General features: G+C 48.7%; 1 protein-coding gene across 8 annotated transcripts in view; it reads left to right on the top strand.

Moving 5' to 3' along the window:
- Positions 1-3,085: 3,085 nt before the first annotated feature.
- The window catches only part of TCP11L1 (t-complex 11 like 1), a 33,791-nt gene continuing 31,025 nt past the window's right edge, over positions 3,086-5,851 (top strand). For 2 of the 8 annotated variants that reach the window (XM_017849700.1, XM_017849705.1), the window contains exon 1: positions 3,494-3,888. The gene's annotated coding sequence lies outside the window, so the exon portion shown is untranslated. The other 6 variants (XM_017849698.1, XM_017849704.1, XM_017849703.1 and 3 more) reach the window with 6 other exon arrangements.

Consider the following 5,851-nt stretch of genomic DNA (forward strand, 5'->3'; position numbering starts at 1 on the left):
CGCCATTCTCCTGCCTCAGCCTCCCGAGTAGCTGGGACTACAGGCGCCCGCCATCTCGCCCGGCTAATTTTTTGTATTTTTTTTTTTTAAGTGGAGACGGGGTTTCACTGTGTTAGCCAGGATGGTCTCGACCTCCTGACCTTGTGATCCACCCGCCTCGGCCTCCCAAAGTGCTGGGATTACAGGCTTGAGCCACCGCGCCCGGCCTATGATACCAGTTCTAATAACGCAGGGAATAACTCAGTTTTTTTGGATAGGTAAGAAGGGAAGGGCTGGGCATGGTGGCTCACGCCTGTAATCCCAGCACTTTCGGAGGCCGAGGCGGGTGGATCATCCGAGGTCAGGAGTTTGAGACCAGCCTGACCAACATGGTGAAACCCCGCCTCTACTAAAAATACAAAAATTAGCTGGGTGTGGTAGCAGGTGCCTGTAATCCCAGCTGCTTGGGAGGCTGAGGCAGGAGAATAGCTTGAACCTAGGAGGCGGAGGTTGCAGTGAGCTGAGATCATGCCATTGCACTCCAGCCTGAGTGTCAGAGCAAGACTCCCTCTCAAAAAAAAAAAAAAAAAAAAAAAAAAAAAAAAAAAAGGAAGGCAGCTCTCTTTACAGTGAGGGGAAAGAGAAGGTAAGTTTATGATTTAAATGTGAGAGGAAGTTTTCAGAAACAAGCTACTGGAACTGTGGTAAGATCAGCATGGTGGGCAGAGCAACTGTGTGCTATCTGATTTGCAACCTTTATTTTGCACATAATTGAATAGCATATTTATTTGACAACCAAAAGTAACCTTCAGGGGAAGGCAGAACTGCTTAGTTACATTCATGCTTCTAGAAGAAGCAACATTCTAGTACAATGATAATTTCAGGGAAAATATACTAGTAAAATAAATTTACTTTAGGCCTTAGAAAAAAAGAAGAATCGATCATGGTTACTGCAACCATTGTCAAGGTTTTAAACTACAGGTCCAGTGCTACCTTGAAAGCCTTGGGCAACCCTCCTCAGTCACTAGAATTGTTGATTATCTTTTGCTGTGTGCTCTCATTCATTCACCCATGACGCCTTCTTGGGGACCCATCCCCACATAGACACCTAATGCCTAATTGACCATAAGTCTTGCCATCATCCTAGCAGAGTAGACCAAGGTTGAGCACCTGATCCAAGGGCAGCTTCCCTGGAGGCTAATGAGACTAACCTGGCACAAAAATCAGTTTGGCCAATCAAATTCTATATACGTAAATTTAAATTATGAGGAGCATCAATTAAGAAAGTACAGAGACCATCCTGTAGCATAAAGAGTGGAATGGACTACAGCAAGCAGAGATGTAACAAGAGGGATCCCGCGTGTCCAGGAGCAGTAGCTGACCTCTAGAGTGGCTGCCACCTTTCTCCCTCCAAGTCCTATGTCCTTGCAGTGAACTCCCTTTACCTTAAGGTAATTTGAATTTCCAGTCCTTGCAGCCAAAGATCAAAATGTAATGTGTCTATACATATATATTTTGAATATTGAAACAATACATAACATTACAAGATTACAAGTGAAATATCCCAAATTAAATCAGTGATTTTGGTACTGTTGCAGTATCCTCTCCAGGTGAAACTTGAGTGTATTCATTCACTTGCTCCTAACCAAGTGAAAATTGGTTATATTAATTTTTTTTTTTTTTGAGACGTAGTCTCACTCTGTCACCCAGGCTGGAGTGTAGGGGTGCAATCTCTGCTCACTGTAACCTCCACTTCCCGGGTTCAAGTGATTCTCCTGCCTCAGCCTCCCCAGGAGCTGGGATTACAGGTGCCTGCCACCATGCCCAGCTAATTTTTGTACTTTTAGTAGCGACGGGGTTTTGCCATGTTGGCCAGGCTGGTCTTGAACCCCTGACCTCAGGTGATCCGCCCGCCTCGACCTCCCTAAGTGTCAGGATTACAGGCGTGAGCCATTAAGCCCGGCCGTATTAATCTTTTAAGGAAGGTAAGGGAGGTGGTTCTAGCCTGCTTTCCCAGGGAAGCTTTTAAAACTTGTCTGGCATCACCCCCCAGAGTTTTGGATAATAGTTTTCCAACCCCTGCCCCCGAGATTGCAAATTGTAGTCACGGCTGAAAAACACTGGAGACTTTGTTATGAGTCTAGACTCAGAAGAACTGCATGTTTTCTTTGCAGGTCTTAACAGTTCCATTTAGTTGAGTATCTTAAGGGTTTTTGGTGTTTTTTCCTCCAAAAGAGAGTCTTCACCCGAGAACTGTTTTTGTCTTTTTCTTTTTTAAAGCAAAAAGACTTTAATATGCAAGTCAGTAAATGGTTTGAGGGTCTGGTATTGCACTCGGCCCTCAATACGTTAGCAATAACTACCCACATGTGATCTATTTATCAGTGTTTGAAAACAGCAATTTCACTCCATCTGCTTTGCTGCTTTTTTTTTGAGGCGGAGTCTTGGTCTGTCTCCAGGATGGAGTGCAGTGGCGCGATCTCAGCTCACTGTATCCTCCGTCTCCTGGATTCAAGCGATTCTCCTGCCTCAGCCTCCCGACTAGCTGGGACTACAAGCGCGCGCCACCACGCCCAGCTAATTTTCGTATTTTTGGTAGAGACAGGGTTTCACCATGTTGGCCAGGATGGTCTCGATTTCTTGACCTCATGATCCACCCGCTTCGGCCTCTCAAAGTGCTGGGATTACAGGCGTAAGCCGCTGCGCCCGGACCAAATTTTTTTAAAACAGCCAAAATGAGAGAAGGGGAATAAACTTTGTGTAGCTACAAAGAGGATGGCATAATTAAATTTCAAAGAACGGGCGGGGAAGGTTTCCGATGCGGTTGCTTCTTATTCCTTCTTTTGACTGACCCGCGCCTTCTCCGCCCCCCTTTCTCCTCGCGTCACCCACCCCAGAGACTGGGATGTGGCCGCGCCCTCCGCCTTTCCGTATGGAAACATGGCGCCTCCCTGCGTGGGCCGGGCTATCCCCAGCTTCGAGCCACAGCCCGCTGAGACTCATCGACGGGCACTCGGCCGCTCCTCTTACGTTTCCGTACGGAAAAATGGCGCCTCGCTGCGTTGGGCGGGCCACTCTTGGCTCGGAGCCACTGCCCACGGAGCCCCCTCAGCGGTCATCGGCCACGCTTTCCACCGCTCCCTGAGGAAACATGGCGCCGCCCAACTGCGAGTCACCGCTTACTGAACCCCTTCGGCAAGCAGGGGAAAGAACCGCCTGCCTTTCCGTACGAAGACATGGCGCTGCCCTATATTGGCGCCTCCCGGCCAAGAGCAGTCTCCTCCTTCCTGATGCTGAGAAGCGGCCGCTCTGACCGCTGCCCACCCGAGTCGGGCTGGGAGGACCGCCCGCCGCGTGGCGAGGGATGCGGCCTCGGAGGGGCAGAGGCTGAACAGTCCCAGCCTGCCGCGCATCCCTCCGGCTTCCGCCGCGGCGCCAGCCCGCGCCTGATTCGCGCGGCGGGAGCGGCAGGAGGAAGAACGCCGACTCCGCGGCAGGTGAGGAGAGCGGGAGCTGGGGCGGAGGCTGGCGAGACCCGCCCGGGAGGCGCGCGGTCCAAGTCGCAGGCATCTCTTCGCCTCTTCCCGTCGGATCCCGTCTCGGGATGTCGGGGGCAGGCGAGGAAGAGGCGGGGTCCGCGGGCGGGTGGGGCTCACCCCTCAAGGCCGCCCTCTCGGCGCGCCCGCGTCCTCCCAGCTCCCGGCCCTGCCACTCCCTCGCTGGCCCGAACAGCTGTTTACAACGGAATCCGGACGCCGGGCGCGAGTGGAGCTCAGTGCCAGAGGAGGTGATTCCCGGCGCCGGGGACAGAGCCCCTTTCTTTTGCTGAAAGACCCTTTCTGCTGGGGAGCCTCTTGTGTCCAGCCTAGGCCCGCGTGCAGCCCCGACGGATGACCGTCTTCTTGGCAAGTGCGAGGATCCTCCTCCCCTCGGCTCTCTTTTTAGACACAGTGGGGGTTGAATGGATGCGCGCGATATAAGCAAATTAAATGGTTCCTGGCCACATCCTAGAGCCCTTTAATTAGAGTTACCATTTGTAGAAGGCCTGCCGTGTGCCAGCCTCTGCCGTGCACGATCTCTCGTTTCATCTCCCCCCAAAACCAAGCAGCTAGGTAGCTGTATTTTACAGAGGAGGAAACTGAAGTTACACAGCTAGTAAAGAGCCAGAATTGGGGCCCAGGTATGTCTGAAACCAACGCCCACCCCTCCCACATACAGTGACATCACAGAGATGACGTAGGGATTCATCTCTATCAACAGATACTTGTGGGTGTCTATTTGGGGGATATACGGATGGAGCATAAGTGGGGAATATGACTTTTCTTGGCTCGTAAGAAGTTCGAAATCTAGGTGGAGAATTTTAAAATAAAAACTAGCACTTTTACCATCTGGTCCCAACGCATCTTTCCATTATCACTAGCCACTTCCTTTTCTGATTTTCTTGTGCCTTGGCTTCTGTCCTCTGAGTGAAATGCCCTTCTTTTCACCTCCTCTCCCCCTCCAGACATGTTTTAACTAGGTGAAATCCTACTCCTTTTAAAGATCAGTGTAAATGTCATCTTTTCTGGGAAGGTTTTCTCAATCTCCTTCCAGGCGGAGTTAGTTTCTTCCTCTGCTATATTCCCTGGGCAATTTCATAATGCCACTAAGGCTTAAGTTTCATTATGTCTCCTTGTAAGCCTGTCTGCCTCCCCCTCTAGACTATGTATTTGCATCTTTCTATTTAAATAAGCACACTTTGAATTGAATTTAAGGCAATGACAAATGCTAAATGTCGATTAGCCAGCCCTGCAGGAGTTGAGAAAGGTGCAATCACTGGTGCAGTCCGGGAAGTGTCCTGGGAAGAGATAGGACCTGAACTCAATCATAAAAGGATGGGGTTAGTTTACTAAGCTGATTAGAGACCTAGAAATCCTGCCTTTCCTCCTCACCGCACAGAATGAATTACTTCATTCCTCCTGGGCTCCTTCTCAGCATGTGAAGAGGATAAAATTAGAAGCGTTTTGTTTGTCCTTTCTCATAGAATATGCTGGTGATGTTATCCTTTGGATCTTGGAGCATTTCCTGACTCTAATAGGATTTAGGATACAGAGGAGATGGGTGTCTCCAGTGGGGTGTTGGAAGCTAAAATGAGACTAGAAAGGGGAAATACATGAAAACAACCTTCATATTAATGCAGGCCTGGGTCAGGCACAATAGCTCACGCCTGTAATCCCAGCATTTTGGGAGGCTGAGGCAGGCAGATCACTAGAGGTCGGGAGTTAGACACGAGCCTGGCCAACATAGTGAAACCCCATCTCTACTAAAAATACAAAAATTAGCAAGGCGTATGGCGGATTCCTGTAATCCCAGCTACTGGGGAGGCTGAGGCAGAAGAATCCCTTGAACCCAGGAGGCAGAGGTTGCAGTGAGCTGAGTCGAGATGGCGCCACTGCACTTCAATCTGGGCAACAGTGCAAGATTCTGTCTCAAAAAAAAAATGCAGGCCTGAATATTTCAATTCCATTAACTTCATTCTATTTAATGAAATTTCACATAATTCTATCAGGTGATTCTTCACCTCTCTGATATGCAGAACACAGTCTGCCAAACTCCCTAAATCAGTTGACATTTCTTTTGATCACTTGATTATGTTCCCTGTGTGTAAGAAGGTCTAATTAGTGCTTATGAAAATGTTTTGTGATCTTCAAGTGCTGATGTTACAAATGTTGATTATTTTCAGCAAATGCAGAAACATTGTGTCTTTCTTCTCTCCCAGAAACACCCTAGGAAAAGGGAGAGGGGAGGAATTGACTAAAACTTTTACTGTGATTAAAACAGGCTTTTTTTTTGTTTTTTTGTTTTTTTGTTTTTTTTTTTTTTTTTTTTTTTT

The sequence above is a fragment of the Rhinopithecus bieti genome, unplaced genomic scaffold (genome assembly GCF_001698545.2).
Source record: "Rhinopithecus bieti isolate Rb0 unplaced genomic scaffold, ASM169854v2 scaffold_32083, whole genome shotgun sequence".
NCBI classification, from domain to species: domain Eukaryota; kingdom Metazoa; phylum Chordata; class Mammalia; order Primates; family Cercopithecidae; genus Rhinopithecus; species Rhinopithecus bieti.